The following is an 18,499-nucleotide window of genomic DNA, read 5'->3' on the forward strand; positions in this document are numbered from 1 at the left end:
TAAGCAACGTCATTTGCAATTTGTCAATAAAGTTCAACAGCATGCACTTTATTGACAATTTCAATCTTTGGGGGAACATAGACATCTTTTCGGTGCAGATGGTCTTCATCTGAAGAAAGATGATGCACAGGCGCTTTCTGCCAACCTGGCATATACCATCCCTGTGTTCCCCTCTGCCCATCACGTCATCACAACATGCCCGTCCATCGGTCCTGGGAGAGGGTGTAATTTTAGAGCACTGGGCCTTCGGAGCAATGTGTTTGTTTTCGGTGTAACGGATTGTTGGGTAAATGGACTTTCTGTCCAATGGGACATTAGAGCAATGGCAGGGCACCGATTGGGGAGCAGGTAAACATAACGACAGCGTGTTGTGCTCTCTTTTACTGCATTTGATACAATCGCTGGGCTTTTCTGGACTGACAGATTTGAAATCTGATTGCTCAAACCACCTCAGGAGCAATAATAGTTTGACAATGTAATTGTATTTCAAGGCTTCTTGTGGTCCCTGCAAACTTTGTTTGTCCTCAGCAGGGTTCTCATCATCCACTCCTTGAACCCTTTGGCCCGAAGTGTCCCCTGGTTCGGCTGCACCTATCTGTCCTCACCGAAAAGATGTTGTGCTGTTTAGATATTTGATGTTGTAAAAGAGGTGCATTAAAAGGACAGGGGTATTTTCTACAGTTGAGAATAGGTCTCAAACTACCTCAAGCTGCATTCTAGATGTCAAATAAGGCGTACATGTATCCATCTCTCCAATATGCATTATCTTTTCACCTCCAAAGTGTAACTACGTTAGGAGAGGTCTGTGGAGGTACAGCACTAACTGGGCCTTGTCCCTGTGGTAATGGTAGCTGAGGCCAAGCTGATTTTAGCTACTTTTCTCAGAGTTTTTTCACATCAGGTATCACACAGTTGACAAGTATGACCCCCCCCTCCCCCACACATCATTCAGCTTTCATATTAGCAAAGTTGTAGCTCTCCAATGGCAAGATCTTAAGCCCATACATGCATTATGCCTTGTCTATATTCTAGAGACAATGTCAAGAAGGACCCTCTCGCCTGCTCTCCTATTTCATCACCCATGGCCGTGGAGTTCAGAGGACCGTACTGGAGACCAGCTCTTCAAGTCTACACTGTGGAGCGATCTGGGTTTCCCAGACTCACATTCAAGTGAGGGAGAGGACTAGCAGGCTGAAAACTGACACAAACAGACCAAGTTTTTACCTGCTCATTTCTATATACAGGTATGTGAGTGTTGCTTTATACTGCCATAACTTTGTTGCCAAAAATACCATACATAGTGACTTGTTAATGATCATGCACTGATGCTCATCTACACTGATGGGTACCTAAACATTCACATAATATTGAGTCATGCGCAATAAAAGAAACAATGATCGAATTAGTCACTTTCTTTTCCATAGGAAACTAAATTGCAGGTTGAATGGACCAGATCTTTGAAAAAAAAGTAGAAATATAACAAATAACTCAATTCATTGTCAGAGTTGGGTGATAACATGCCTTTCTGAAACTTTATTCAGCTGCTGATCATAACAGTGGTTTCAGATCTGCCTGACATCTAAGATGAAAACAAATTACCAAACACATTGATATGGTTCCAGTGGACAAGCTTTCATCATTTAATGAAATCAAAGAAATACTATTTACTTTACCCCACTCTGGCCCACAGACAAGAGCACACCAAGCAAATCAGCATTATGGATTGGGTTGCAAAAGAAAGCACAATTAGCTGAGCAACTGTTGCTCCCAAATACTTTTTCCAGCACGAGTTTACACAGGCAGCATAACGTCAGTAGGGAATAGCAGGTAATGGAGAATGTTATTGCCAAGTACGTTACACATACAAGGAATTTTGCTTGGTGATTTGGTGTGTAAAAGAAAATGTACAATAAAATATGGTGAACAAACAAAAATAAGAGTACGTTAAAACAAGTATATTTTTAAAGTGTCAAGTGTATTTTAGAGAAAAGATGTGCAAGGGTGTGTAACAGTAAGAAATTGCCCTGAGGATCTAAGTGAGTCAGTGGGGGTCCTGGGCTTTATTGATGAACCCAACCGCAGATGGGAAGAAACTGTTTTTATGACGTGAGGTCTTGGTCCTGATGGACTGCAGCCCCCATCCAGAGGGAAGGGACTCAAACAGTTTGTGTCTGGGCTGAGAGGGGTCGGCTACAATCTTTCTTGCCCGCCCTCAGGGTCCTGGAGGTGAACAAGCCGTGGAGGGACGGCAGATTGCAGCCAATCACCCTCTCAGCAGAGCGAATGATGAGCTGCAGTCTGCAATTGTCCTTGGCAGTGGCTGCAGTGTACCAGACCGTGATGGAGTAGAAGAGGATGGACTCAATGTCTGTCTAGAAGTGCACCATCATTGTCTTTGGCAGGTTGAACTTTTTCAGCTGCCTCAGGAAGTACATCCTCTGCTGAGCCTTCTTGGTGACAGAGCTGATGTTCAGCTGCCACTTGAGGTCCTGGGTTATGGTGGAGCCCAGGAAGCAAAAAGACTCTACAGCATCAACGGGGGAGTCACACAGGGTGATAAGGGCAGGTGGGGCTGCATTTTTCCAGAAATCCACAACAATCTCCACTGTCTTCAGAGCATTGAGCTCTAGGTTGTTTAGTTCGGCCCAGGTCACCAGATAGTCAATCTCCGACCTGTAGGCGGACTAATCCCCACCACAGATGAATCCAATGAGGGTGGTGTCATCTGCAAACTTCAATTAAGCATAATGTCCCTGTTACATTATCCCTGTCCCTGTTGTGTGACCCTGTTACAGAGCCACCAAGTCTTCAAAGAGAGGTCAGGATGGATGAATAAGACCTCAAAATATTGGCCTTTGACATGGGAGGCCACTCCCTGATTGTGCCTATTGCTCTGAAAATACACTCTCCCTGCAACAAACAGATAACACATGGCTAAATATTATGCAGAATGACGGCCATGGCATGACCCGCCCGAAAATAATCTCACTCCTCGTACCTCAACTCCACAGACACAACTAATGAGTAATAGGAGGGTCAATAGGACAAATTAATCAGTAAGGTCAGATGTTATCATTCTGCATCATAATTAGATTAGCCGTGTGTGTCTGTTTGTTGCTGGGAGTGTATTTTCAGAACAATGGCATCTGTTTACAGGCTGTTTGTATTGCAAGCTTTAACTTTTAGTTAACTTTCTCTGTCAATTTTTCTGTATTAGTTTTCATTAACTTAATTTATTTATTTACAATACAGGGAATTTGTCACGGGGTGTGGTGGAGGACTCAAATACAGACAAGACCAGAAGTAGAGTGAAGCAGGTATTTAATGAATTATGAAGTCAGAACAGGAAACTTACAAGAACACAACGGGGAATCCACGGACGAGACAAGAGACGAGGGGAGGAAATCCGGGAGGAAATCCAGCAGGACGAGGCAGGGCAGGCAGACGGGGAAACCGGGAACAGGACGAGCCAAACGGGCAGGTAGACATGGCAATGATCTGGCAGTGAGTGACTGAGAGGCAGTAGTTTATATAGTGACTAGATAGAGGCAGGTGAAGGGAATAGGCTGATGACGAGGGAGGCTGACTGGTGCACTGAATGAGCTGATAGGTGAGTGAGGTGAAGAGACAGGAGAGAAGGGGCAGAGCAGTGACATAATTGAGTTACCAGATCCTGGGGGTTGCTGCTGGAGCTGTCAAATTTAAGGAGATCCAGCTGCATCAGACCTGTTTTAAAGAGTGCTGAATGTCAATTGGGCTGCACCATGGTCTTCCTGCAACATGGGGAGGGGCAGTGTGTTCTAGTTTGATTTTTGGTATTAATTCTTTTGGCAAACGTTTTTTCTAAATTGTTGTTTCACTATCTTTGCTTCGTTAATGTGAGGTAGCACTACGTATATGGACATGTGTAGCATTTATTGTGATTTGGCTAAATGGTTATGTCTATGTGTGTGTGTGTGTGTGTGTGTGTGTGTTTGTGTGTGAATGGCCTGATCAGCCACTATATATGTTTCCCCCATGTCTCAGTTAAAAAGGTCCGTTGTGGTCCGTGTCTCTCTGATCTACCCACTCGGTCCCTGACACACAGTGACCATCTTAAAAAACTAAAATATTGTTTAGTCTGATCTGGGCATTTGAGCATAATGAAGCTACTGACGCTACAGAACAAGTCATGGAATCACCCTTTTTCAAACTATGCAAACATCAGCTGGAGGCTCAGTGGAGGAGTGCTGGATGGAATGGATTCAATTAAAAAAAAATGACTGTGATGTGTTGGTGTCAAACATTTGATTGAGTCAAAAGGGAGCAAGTTTGAACATCATCTCACAGACTTAACGTTCAGCTGGATTCTTTAACTGCAATCAGTCCTGAGAGGATAAAAAAAATGCTGACAGCTGTATTTTAATGACAATGGGAAGTCCATTTTTCTGCTAACGGTGGAGTTCATTGTATCTGGCCCTTAAAAGGTCTCAGTCTGTCTGTCAGTCTGTCACACACACACACACACACACATATACACACACACACACATACAAGCTTACACTGCTGTCTCTGGGAGGTTATTTTAGCTGCTGCTAAACTGATCGAGGTTGCTGCAGCAAAAGTGATAGTGCTAAGATGACTTATTTAAAGCAGTGTCCATCCTGCATTTGCTTGATTACAGTGGTGGGCCGTCAGGGCCTTGAAGGCCTTCTCTGCTGGCATAGATAGAATCACAAAGTTATAGCTATTTTATAATTTAATAATATTTCTTAAATACACTACATGTATTTTAATTTATAAAAATATTTTTCCCATTATCTTATTTTCTCATTGCACAGCTACTGTCTTCCTCAGTTGCTCTGCTTCCAGTGCAGCTTGTTTTAAGTAGAGCTTTTATCCAATCAGATTTCACCTCTGTGTCTCTAGGTAAGAAGAGAGGCCCCAGGCCTGCAGACTCACAAGTGAATCCCTTTGCACTTTAAGTGAATGGGGACGATATTGTTGATTGTCATAGTCTTCAACCAATCAGATCTTTAGTTTGACATGTTGGGCGTATTCTTTGACGTGCCAGAGCCTGCTAGCTGGCCTACAAGTACGTCAGCATTACCGTGCAGCTCAGTTTCCAGGTGCAGCTCTGCAGTGAGGTGCAGCGTGCGCTGTGATTGGTCAGTGGGCGAGCACGTGACTATTGTGAAATGAAACTTAAAGTAGTCATCAGAGGCTTAGTCGGAGTAGTAAGAGTTCAAATTGAAAGATATGGAAGAAATTATGACATTTTTTGCATTTTGCTTGGTGTAGAATAGATTATTTATTTTTTTACCGAGCTTTGTTTTTTTAACACTCAATGGCTGAAGGAGGAGAAACAGATTTGTGAGTTGGGATTTAACCGTGGGATTAAACTCTTTGTCAACAAAGAAAGGAGGATGGAGTTTGTCTTTAAGTGAACAGTATTTAAGTCAACTGCATTTGTTTTTTTACATCTAATATCTGAATGGCCCTTGAGTGTGTAGCAGAATGCGTGTTGCTGCAGGTCTGCTGGATGGATTTGTTGCTTTGTTGTCATATGAATATATGTGACTGGTTCTTGTGAGTTTGTTGTTGTCGTGTTAATTATATAGATTTGGACTATATGCATTGTCCGTTAATTACGAAGCATACCGTCATGCATGGAGTTAATTGTTTGTTAAGCTCGTTTAGCGTAGCCTCCCAGAAGTGCGGTGCCTCAGCTGTCTTTTGTTTTGGTTCTTTTTGTTCCGGGTTCAGAGGTCACAGACCGTTGTCTCCTATGTGAGCGCAGTCCACCGAAAACATTATATTTCCCACAATTTAAGCTTCTGCATTTTCCAAATGCACTAGTATTATTCAAACGTATTGTTCGGTTCGTAAGCCTCGTACCGAACGGGTTAATACGAACGTGTATTGTTACACTCCTAGAAACAAATAACCGTAGCTTGCTTGTCATAATGAGGTTATTAGGAGTTGTTTCAGCTGCAGGACAGCACTGAAGGCCCAGGTATAAAATGCACGGCCTTCCACTGCTTGATTATGTTATTGTTTCTCTGGTGGAAAAAGCCGATTTTTTTAACTATCTTAACTGGTAACGTAACTTTGTGAGCCAGATATAGTAACAATATTTCCAGTGCATGCATGTACTGTAGTCTTAAAGCTACAGTGATTTTGATTAACAATGAGCAACTGAATTTACACAAAACATCACAAACATAAAAATCACCACAATTTATTATGTCTTTTCTCAAAGACATCTGGAAGCCTGGATGGTACGGTAATTTCTATTAGACAGATAATCTCTGAAACAATCAGGTTCCTCTGCCTCCTCTCAGTGCTCCTAATGACATTAGAAAGATTCCACCAGAGGAAAAACAACCAATCAGAGCCGAGGAGTCTCTAACGCATTTTGCATGCTGTGTTACTGTATGGCCTATTTCTGGTCTCACATGTTTTCAGAAACACATTTAGTTCTGTAAAATGACAAAGTGTCATGTCTCGTCCTGCTCCTTAGGTTATGGGTTTTTTAACTTTTATTTTAACATTAAATTATTTCCTGTTTTATATTGTTATTCACCTCTCCTCTCGTTTCAGAGTCTTCACATCCTGCCTTTGTGTGTCTTCCCGCTTCGTGATTGTCTGCCCCGCCCCTGATTGATCCCACCTGTCTCTGTGCCAGTTCATCTTCGTTCCCTGAGTCCAAAAATCTTCTTAGTGTTAGTGTTCCTGCTTTTTCTGATCTCTGCCTGTGTAGGAAAATTAGGTTCAGAAGGGTGTTTTAAGATTATAATTAGAAGTGTTTTAGGATTCGTAATTAGAAGATTCATAATTAGAGGTGTGTTTTAGAATTTATAGTTAGAAGTGTTTCTTAGTAGAATTTGTAGCACCTTTCGAGGTGGATAGTAAAATGTTAGCAAGTACTTGGGACGTACCATCTATGCTTGTAAAACTTGTGGAGTTTTTGCCAAAAGTTGCAAATCCTTATCTTTATATAGTATGATGTTTACCATAGAAGTGTTAAGCCATAAAAGACAGTCATTGAATGTATTAAACTGTGAAGAATAGTGAAAGGTCAGACAGGGATTTTCAGACAGGCAATTACCGGGGCACGCTGAAGGACACAACACCCGTGCCAGGGTCCTCCAGCGGACTGATGCCAAGGAGGAGTCTGCTGTATTTAGCCAATAGAAACTAAGACGGACATTATGGGAGGGTTTTTCAAACTATGAAGAGGAAATGCAGAGAAAAGATTTGCTCTCTTGCTCTCGTTTCATCTTGTGGGTGGTTGTGCTTCCAGGCTGAGACGCGGGTGGATGCTTTTCCGCTGCGGATCATATTACTTTAGATTCTGTAAATAGTGTACTTCACTTTGCAATTGTTTTAGCTTCAGTAGGATTAAATAATTTTGATTGTAAACCAGTTTATGGTATGGTTTTATTATTGAAGCGACTCTACTGTAAAAAGCAGTGGAGCGTGTTCTGCGGCCCTCCCTCGTGAGAGGAAGATTGAAGCCGCCACACCTGTTAAGCTAGACTTAGTTCTTGCCTCATCCTTACCTGCTTTGTTTGCCTGATACCTGACGGATCTCCTGTGTACCGAACAGTTTTCGACAGTTTGGACTGTTTTCAACATGGCCGCCGGGTCAAAAACGTTCTCTTCGGACAAAAAGTATTTTTCATTAAAGTTACATACTTTAAGGCAGGGGTCTCAAACTCAATTTGGCTCGGGGCCACTGCTGGTATTGTCATCTCATAGGAGGGCCACTTCAACGTTCAAGTACTACAAGAAAGCGCACTATTTTGGAAAATTTACATTTTTACAATATTAACATATTTTCGCCATACTTAACAAAAAAATGCACCCAGCAGTTTCTCTACATTTTCATATTAGTTTTTAACAGTGCAAATATTTTTTCCTTTTGCCCCATTTTTTACAACTTATTGAAACATTGTACTTGAACCAACAATTGCAATCCCTGAATACATTTGTACTTTATTCTATTTCTTGCCAGACACCTGGCAGCGCTTCTGCTCACACAGCTGAGCCACATTTGCCCTGATCGAGATCACAGTAGAAACCCCGAGTACAGCTTCAAGATGGGCATCACTAAACCTGCACCTGTACTTGCATTTATTAAAGTTCATAGTCGAGAAAAGTTTCTCACACAGATATGTGCTACCGAAAAGGCACATTACCCGACTGAACACTTTTGTCAGCTCAGGGAAGGATGGAGGTAATTCTCTCATAAATTGTCCAGTCATGTCTGGTTATTCCTGAGCCTCTCTGAATTTAGCTTTCAGATCACTGTTGCACTGCAAGTCAATAAGTTCCATTTGCAACATACTTGGGACACTCTCCACATCAGCTGAGAAGGGGTCTGCAAACAGCTGGAAAGTGTCATGCCGTGCCTTGAAGTCAACAAAACGCTGATCAAACTCCTGCAGTAGGTTTTCAATAGCACAGGCATATTCATCACTGAATGCTGTGCCCTCATCCACAAGGGATCTGCATGTTGTAAAATGGCTGAGATTTTTTGCAGAAAGCTGAGTTTTCCACAATTTCAGTTTTGTGGAGAAGGCTTTCACATTTTCATAAACTGCTGTGACCAGCTGACCAGGGCCCTGGAGCTTCAGGTTAAGGATGTTCAGCTCCTGTGTTATGTCCACTATTAATGCAAGGTCTATAACCCATCTTGGATCATCAAGCTCAGGAACATCCATTCTGCCATCTTCCATGAATTTCTTCACTTCTGCTCAAAAAAAATCTCTTGACATTCCCCCTGCTGAGCCAGCGCACCTCAGTAAAGTAAATACATCACCATAAATTGACTCAATTTCTTCTAAAAAGGCCCTGAACTGGCAGTGCTGTAAACTCCTGTACCTGATGTAATTGATACATTTCAGGACAACAGACATGACATGTTCATATTTCAAGCATTTGCTGCACAGTGCCTGTTGGTGTATAATGCAGTGCAGAACAACTGCTGGATCTGCATTTTCCTCCTCTAACTTTCTTTGTACCAGCGCTACCAGTCCGTTTTTTTTTGCCCGTCATTGACGGGGCTCCATCAGTGGTGATGCCCACCAGTCTGTTCCACGGTAAACCACCGCGCTCAATCGCATCGCACAGCTTCTGGGAAATATCATTGGCTGTGGTGCGACCGTGCATTGGACACAAACTCAGCAATTCTTCTGTCACTTCGAATTGATCATTAATACCCCTGATGAAAATGGCTAGCTAGGCATTGTCGGTTTTGTCTGTGCTTTCGTGAAGCGCCACAGATTATGCAGTGAAACCTCTGGCTTTTTCGCGTAACTGATCATATATGTCACTCGATAGCTCGTTAACCCGCTCTGCCACTGTGTTCGCCGATAGAGAGATATTGCTGAACAAGCTCTTCTTTTCTGGACACAGAATATCAGCGACATGCAACATGCAATTATTCAGAAAATGCCCTTCAGGGGAACAGCTTTCCTGCTTTGGTGATTAACTCACTCACCACATAACTTGCCTCAACTGCAGCATCATCATCCTTCTTGGCCTTCTGGAAAATACTTTGCTGAGATGTCAGTCCTTTCTGGAGCTGCGTGGCTTGTTTGTTGCTCTCGTCTCCCTGGTACTTCTCATACAGTTCTCCGTGTTTAGTCGAGTAATTATGCTTGAGATTATATTCCTTTAAAACAGTGACTTTTTCCTTGCATATCAGGCAAGTAGCATTTCCATTAAACTCCACAAAAAATATTGCAATGTCCATCTATCTTAAAACTGTCTGTGTTCATCATCCACTTTCCTTTTCGGTTTGGAAAGAGAAATATTTCTTGTTCGCAGCCAAACAACTGATAAAGCCCCGCGTAACCTGTTCTCTTCTTATCCAAAACTGACCTGTCATGTGCGGTCACCTTTGACCCTTGCCATTATTTTGCGTCAAACTAAATACATTTTTTAATAGAATTTCGTTTTTATTTAAATTGTATATTAAGGGGTAGTTTAAATTGCTATGAAACAACTAGAAAAGAATGATTAAATAAAAAATGATTAAATAAAAAATGATTAAATAAACAATAATTAAATAAAAAATTATTTGGCGGGCCGGATAATATGATATTTTTGGCATTATGTAGCGGGCCGTAGGGAGGGGGGAGGGGGCCGGAAATGGCCCGAGGGCCGGCAGTTTGGGACCCCTGCTTTAAGGTGTTATCCCCCTCCACTTAATTTTTAACCCAGTTCACTACTTCAAATTTCTTTCTTTTACAGAATAGCACCAATGAGGGTCACTTTATAAATAGTTTTTGACCTTATTTGTGAATATGAACCTTCCTGCTTGCCATGTTTCCTGCTTTTCAATTATAACTGCACCCCAAATACATAACCATCATAACAGCAGAAGCTTTTTATCATTTTGCACTCCCAGCTCCTCCCAGCTCTTTGATTTTATGGCCCCAACATAGAATAATCCTGTGACTTCCCAATAACATCAATTTCATGTCTAGAAGTAAGTACTGCTTCAATAGTTTTACTGGAACTGATGCCGTGAAACCACTGGGAGAGTTGGGGACCAGAGCTGTAACACACTCATCGGACACAGGAAACACTTCTGCTTTACCAAAAGAGGAGCAGCTAAAGCCAGCCAGCAGCTCTCTGCACTCTCTGCAACACATCCAGCAATCAATACATGACTTCAGCATTTTACAAATGACAAAATCAATACGATTTAATAATTTGCTATTTTAATGTATTGTGCTGGACGGCACCCAGGGCAAGACAGCAAAAATATGTAGATGACGCCAGCATCTGCGGTACAAGAGTATGAATTTAACCCAATTCATCACACTTTGAACTCAAAAGCATAATTGCAGCACAGTTTCACAGAGGAAATAAAACATATTATGATTCCATAAAGACAAGGCACAAGTAGGTCTATGAAGGACACTTTTAAGAACTATAATGTAATGGAAAGTGAGGGAGTGGAAGCCAGGTGATGGATGCGTGTGTAGCATGTATGACTGTGAAGCAGGAGATCAGAGTTCAAACCACATCACAGACCATCTGTTGATGTCTGCCTTTACCTTATTAACCAGAATCTCTCCTTAAGCATAACCATACTGTGGTTGCCATGTGCAGATATTGTACAAAGTGAGAGTTTTGGACATGAAAGACCTTGTTGACGAACTGAATCTGAGTTTACGCTGAATTGTTCAATATTGAATCCTTGAATCCTATTCATATTCTCGTTATTGAGATGGCAGAGTTGGTCGACCGGTCCACCACTTTCGTCCAGGCTAAACTATCAAAACAATTATTGAATGGATGACATTTCGTACAGACATTCATGGTCCCCACAGGATGAACACTACTGACTTTGGTGATCCCCGATTGAAATGTCTATACAACTACAGAATTTTGCCATACATTGCCATGAAATTTGGTACAGACGTTCAACTTTGGTGAATCTGTGGCCGTCCGTTTATGTGAACAAAGAGAGGAGAGGCTCTGATTACAACACACACAGAGAGAGATACATCATTCTCTGTTCAGATAGACATTACTCCTCTAGATATTGAATGTCAAATACAGCTCTATTTACATAACAAACTACTGATTTTCAGCCAAACCATGATTTATTTCTTTTCTAAACCCAATCAAGTGGTTTTGGTGCCTACTTTTTTTTCCGTGGTGGCGACATGTAGTGTTCAGTTACCACCACTGTTAAGTGTTTATGATTATTTCACAAATTTCTGTGAGTTCACATTGGCATGCATCTCCATTTAGAGCATGTTAGCATGCTGATGTTAGCATTTAGCTCAAAGCATGCCTTGCAGAGCTGCTAGCATGGCTACAGACTCTGTCGTGTTACATGGTTTCAAAATGTCAGTGTAGATAAAACATGCTGGGATGCCACCATAAGCACAACCAAATTCTCCCTTTGTCTTCTGTTCCTTTTGCCGTCTTTCACTTCCTATTAGAATTCTTCATGCTAGGAGAGAACAGCCAGTGCTTTTAATGCTACATTGATAAGACAGCCTGCCCTGTAGTCTGGTTGTGCCAACAGACGTGTTAAGGAAACGAAAAGGATTTGAATCTGTCTGCTGGCAAAGTTTTCTCTGCAGCCACGGAGGAAATGAGAGTTTCTTTAATCATCCTCCTAATAATCTCTTGGTCTCAGGCCGACAACTTGAGCATCCATAACCAGCACACTTCAAGGGGAATAGGCTTATGGGGGGAGAGACGGATAAGGGAAGAGCGAGAGAAAAAGAGAGATTCAAGGAGTGAAGAACAAAAAAGAGCCAAAGAGTGAGAGAGAAAGAGCGGAGTGAGGTGGGGGATTTAAAAGAAAAAAAAGATTTCCCCGCAGTATAATTTGCTGATACAGACGATACAGTGATAGAGAGAGAGAGAGAGAGAGAGAGAGAGAGAGAGAGAGAGAGAGTGATAGATAGAGACAGAGAGAGATCCCCAATGGGCAGACTAAGTCAAAATAAGGGAGAAAAACTAATTAACTGATGAAGTCCCGTTGTGGGCTGCACATGCAAGCACACGCAAGCACACACACACACACACACACACACACACACACACACACACACACACACACACAATCAACTGCAAACTGGAGACCTCCTGCCCCCTGCTGGCCACACACATTCCAATACACTCTGCCAAAGAGGAAGTGATGAACAAAGACATGACAAGACAGCTGGTGTAAAGAACAGATTGTTGGTTTAACGGCATTTAAATAACTGTTAAATTGTCCAATTAAAAAACAAAGATTGGGGAAAATTCAGTCCAAGACCAAGTTCATATAGCAATAAAAAATGCTCATCCCATTGTACATAATGCAGACTGTACAATCTATGGCTGGGAGATATAAAATTGCAAGTCCGTTTGTGTATGTTTGTCTGACTGTGCAGGCAGATCAAACAAGATAGGTGTGGAATCCTAACTCGTTTAAAAGGGAAAACAGAGTTAACATTAGTTTACTTAGTTCAGCAGTATTGATTCATTTTTCAATTATTATCAATATCATCAATGCTTTTAAGTCCTCAGCAGTAGTGGAGCTAAAACTAGTAATACAGTTCTAGATTGTCTGTAATTAAATCAATAAATAAAAGGGTCGATCTTCTGGAGAGCATGAATGAATGCAAAAATATCACACGGTATCTTAGGTGCCGAGGGTAAAACTTGAGCATTCAGGATTTTCATGAATGTCATAGTTATTAACCTAGAAGTTTTTGATTTATATTTTGTCCAAGTGGATATTCTGGCCTCATGTTGGCCCTGGTTGGGCCCCAATCTGGGGAACCTGAATATTGACTGACAATAAAATGCTGTCAATAGTATATTGTAGGGGTACACATGGTGTGTGTGTGTGTGTGTGTGCACGTGTGTGTCTTTGTGTGTACATGTACTTGTGTGTGTGTGCGTGCACGTGTGTGTCTTTGTGTGTGTGTGTGTCCCTGCTGGTTCACTGCTCTTCTTCATACATGGTGTAGTGTATTAAGGGCCTCCTCAGTGCAGTGCTGAGAGGAGCAGAGGTGTGTTGGGGGACACAGCTCTGAGGTGAGTTTGTTGAGGCTATCAAAGCCAAAGGCTCCGGTCGACCACGATTATCTGAAGTTCAGCAATATCCCCGGGCAGTGTTCATAATCAAGCAGCGTGAATGAGAGAGACCTTTTCTCCTGCAGACTCCTGGGGCCTGTCTGTAATATGGGTCATTTGTACTAAAGGTTTCCCATTACAAGTTTGTTATATTCTGAATACTGTGCCAGATTAACTTTCTGAGATTCTTTTCTTCTGCACACGTCTTTACTCCTATAAGCTGGGCAGCAGCTCACTGCTATGTTCTGGCCACCAGCAACTCTAAAAAAACAGCTGTTCTCTTCCCTCCCTGCAAGCAGCTTGTATGCTGTGTGTTAGCAACATGAAAGGCTGAAGCCATGCTAGCACCCCTCACAGGCTGCATTGTTCATTACACCCCATATTATGAAAGAGCTTAAACTGAACCAATGCAGCGTGACCATAGATTGTCCCAAGTTATAGAATTCACAACGTTCCCGTCACCATGAATTACAGTTTCTTCCATTTCTTTTTAGTCACCAACTGCAGCAGAATATACCTTTTCATGGACAAAGAAATTTGAATTCCTCTTGACTGCACAACAGGAAAAACTGCATTGAATCAATGAAAGACCTGTTGTCTGCTGTGATGTCAGCCATTGTCATATACACAGCTAAAATCACGTGTTTCATTCTGCCAGCTCCTAGAGGGTTCGTGACCTCAAATGATAATATACCTTCAAGATATAATATCTTCCTGTAACAATATGTTTTTGATGTTTTACCATCTCTCAGGTCTTTCAGCACATCAGGAGTTGGTGATGTGTCAGATTTTGCTTGGAGATGTTGCTAGTGAACTGGGGTCTGACTGGGTAGTGGCTTCACTGTATCTTCATTGGAAACATACTGTTATGGGGTAGTGTATTTGGTGGACCCAAACGCACGCACACACAGCAGGTTTACTCCAGCCAAGACTTTATTTTAATGTGCAAGAGGAGCCAAAGAATGAACAAACAAAAAACAAGCAAATTAAAGTCACTCCTCTTTCTCCACCGGAGTCGGGAGGGGAGCTCAACCGAGGCCGGGGCAGATAGCCTCCGGAGTCGGGAGGGAAACTCGACCGCACTCAATACTGGAGGAACCGGACGGTGCGACTGTGTGGAGACCCGAGGTCTGACACAGCAAACAGAAGGCACAGGTGATCTTCCAGGGATCGACGCTGAGCGGCAAAGGAGCAGAAAATAAACAGATAATGATCTTCACTGAATCCGTTTCGGTTTCAGACTTACGTGACCAGACTGGTAACCGGACAGACTGACGCCGCGCCGGGGAAACGCCGAGGTATTTAAGCCAGCTGGGGATGATCAGCTGGAATTCCCCACAGCTGAGCCTAAGGAGTGGGGTGTGGGGTCTGGTTGTATAGAAGTCTATGAGAAAATGACTCTACTTCTCTCTTGATTTATTACCTCAGTAAACATTGTAAACATGAGTTTATGGTCTCAATCTCTAGTTTCAAGTCTTCTTCTATACAGCATGATGTTCGTTTAGTAAATGATGGTCCATTTAGAGTCAAACAGACCATAAAGCAGGGGATGCTTTAGGGGCGGGGCTACCTTCTGGTTGACAGATTGCTACCACGGCGTTGTCTGGTCTGGGTGTTGTCCTGTTTTCATCTTTGTATTTTCACTTCATGAAAGTTAATTGTCACAGTTTGGTTCCCTAAAATGTCTTAAAACCTAACACAGTCACAAGTAGCTTTGATAAGAGTCTGAATTTTGCGCCCTTTGCCCCTTTCTTTAACCACTGAGCAAAGCTGGTACACACAGTCACGCCTGCTTAAAACAACCACAGTCATCTACTGGACACTGAGCTGTTCCACTGGAGCATTAAGGGAATCAATACCTTGCTTGAGGGCATATGAGTGGTGGGTTTGAGCCAATCACTCTCTAATCTTTCTATTCCACCTAGATTCATCAGACAGGATCAAACCGGCAACCCTCAGGTCTAAAAAATGCTTTTCTAATATCACTCCCCCTGCTTCCTGTCTCGCTCTACTTTGAACCACTAATAGAGGTGGAAATGTGCTTTCTTTTGGATCTACTAAAACCTTTGAAATAATTGAGCTAAATATTTTCTATTAGAGAGTTTTCACCATATAATGTAAAGAAACATGAAGGCTCAACTAATCACAATGTTTTAAAGACTCAGTCCCTCTTGGATTCTTGAGCTTCGTTTATCTCTGTTCACCCGAGCTGCTTTTCAATGGTTTAAAATCTCACAGTTCACATCGTTCCCTTTTTGACAGAAAGCCTTTTCTTTGAGACACTGCCAGTGTCTTAATGTTTACACACTGTAGCTTAGATGCCAAAGATGGCATTCTGGTTCCATCTATAGTTCAATATCTGTTAGTGCATACATGTTCAGCACCATGGAGAGCTCTGTGTGGAGTATGGTGAGTTCAATTCAACATTCTTTCCTCTAAGGCAGGGGTATTCAGTTAAAGTTCCAAAAGGTCCAGATTGAGCAAATCTCCTTGTGCATAGGTCCGGAACATTAAAATAATATCTAACTTGTGCTGTGTAGTGCCATATATATATATATATATATATATATATATATTCAAGAAGCCTAGTAGTAGTAACGTCTCTGTGTAGTCAACTGTCAAATCAAATAAATAAAGTACAATTTTATTTTAACAATTATTATTCTCAGTTTTCAAATTTTACTGGATAGATTATAAATAATACATAGAAATACATGAATAAATGTTCTTCTCATTTCAAGTAAAATAATGGCTGGATTAAAGAATAACTGACATAACAAAGCTTTTCAAAAAAGTGCATCTTTAAAATAAAGTACTTAATTTTAGAAAAATTATATTATTGATATTGGGCTCTTAGGTTTATTTTCTGTCTTCATTTCAGATGTGAGTGGGTACGTTAGCTCAAAAGAGTTGTTCTTTGTCTCGTAGTGGTGCTTCACTGGTTTTTAACTACCCGTGGGAAGAATTTACCAATAAGAGTCTGTTCATTATTGTTTAAAGACTCTGGGCTCTCTGGTCTCTCTGACGGACAAACGGACAAAGGAAAAGACCGCTTTCAATACGTCATCAATGTGAGACATATCACAGTAAATATAAATGATACAATAACGACAAGTTACACTCATTTTCTGCCAAGCGTAAGATTATATAACAGAGTAAACTTTCAAATATAAGCACTCTTCAGCAAGGTTATTGACTGCTCCCTTTATGAGCGTACATGAGGTTGTGAATGTGTGTGTGTGTGTGTGTGTGTGTGTGTGTGTAAGTGTCATGATGAATAGGCCAAAGGCATCTGTGTCCGCTATTAAGATGATCTCATTTACTCATCTTAACCATTGGTGATTATAAAAGCATATCTGTTCACACATTAATACATGAATGAAGATCACTGAAACATTATCATCATTAAATGAACACATGATCAGTAAGAATACAAACCAAAGAATGAAAAGTTAAATCATGACACATTCTGAATTATAATATATCTTCATTGAATAAACAGCTGAATTGGTTCTTGATCAGTAATTTGGTTCAAACTTCTTTTGTCTCTTTTGATTTGTTTCTATGAGTTTCATCAAACTAGCACACAGTCAGTGATGAATGAAGTCAAAGTGAACAATACGACGTGAAGAACGAAGCTGCATTTAACTAATCCTTCATTTGATACAGTGTTCTGATGGATTTGGACATTTCTGCTTTGACATGATGTTTATGTGCTTTATTATCTAGAATCATCCAAAACTTTGATTTCTTTTGATTTCAGCATCACTTCTCAAAGTTTGTTCATTTGTTACACGATGATCAAAGAGGATGAATTTAGTTTGTTCAAATCAAAACAACTCTTTACAACTTGTGATTCTTTTTCCACAGATGCTGAATTTGATCCAGAAAGACTCTTGTTTGACATTCGGAGGTTTTTCTGAACACAAACAAATGTTTCAAGACAACAAAGTTCAGTTTTATACACAAAGTAAAAGATGTTTCACAGCTTCTCTCAGACAACACATCATTTCAGGTCATTACATGGACCTTGCTCAGCTCTTTCAGACATCCATCTGCAACACCACAAGTCCCAGAGAGCTCTCAACCCCCCAGAGTCCAGACCAGCTCAGGTACCCCTCACCTGCTCCAACTGCATCTACAACCACTGAGAGATCAGGATATTATATATTATTGTTAGGATATTATATATTATTATTAGATATTATTGTAATGTTCCGGACCTTTGCCCGAGGAGATTTTCTCAATCTGGACCTTTTGGAATTTTAATTGAATACCCCTGCCCTAGAACTTTGGTCCAGTCCTAAATAAACCTCTTTGGGCTCTGACACACCATGTCCACAATCAGCTGTTGGTTCTTCACTGAGCGTCTGTGGCCGACTGTCACCTGTAGTTTCAACAAGTCGACTCTTATCAGCCAGGGAACTGGCTCTCAGTGCAAAACAAACCAAAACCAGGTAAAGCTGAACTCCTTTAAAACAGGAAAAAAATCCTATTGTGATGATTCATCAAGACGCTTTAAACAGATTGTTTCTTTGTGTTTATCTTTTCACAATAATGTCTGGACTAAAGGGCAACACACACAATCATCAAAACATCCAACTGTTGTTTGATATGAGCCCACAAACCTGCAGCGTGACGACGTTGACTCATGTGAACCCACCATGATGCCCGTCAACGTGTCAGGATACACCACTGTCCTATTTTCTAATGTTGAAACAAGACGACGCTTCAGAAAAACAACAGTTTCATCACCTTCCCTCCCTGTTGTGGCTCATCCTGGCTACTGTTCCCTGACTACTTCTGTCTGTATTGATGGTCTGATGTGGGACACAAACAGTTTGATGAGTCTCTGGTAGTTTGGTCAGCTTGGTGTGTCAGGGTCATATTAACCAGGCTGACAGTGTGACAGAGA

The sequence above is a fragment of the Anarrhichthys ocellatus genome, unplaced genomic scaffold, assembly GCF_004355925.1.
Source record: "Anarrhichthys ocellatus isolate YVR2014 unplaced genomic scaffold, GSC_Weel_1.0 scaffold56, whole genome shotgun sequence".
In the NCBI taxonomy this organism is placed as follows: Eukaryota; Metazoa; Chordata; class Actinopteri; order Perciformes; family Anarhichadidae; genus Anarrhichthys; species Anarrhichthys ocellatus.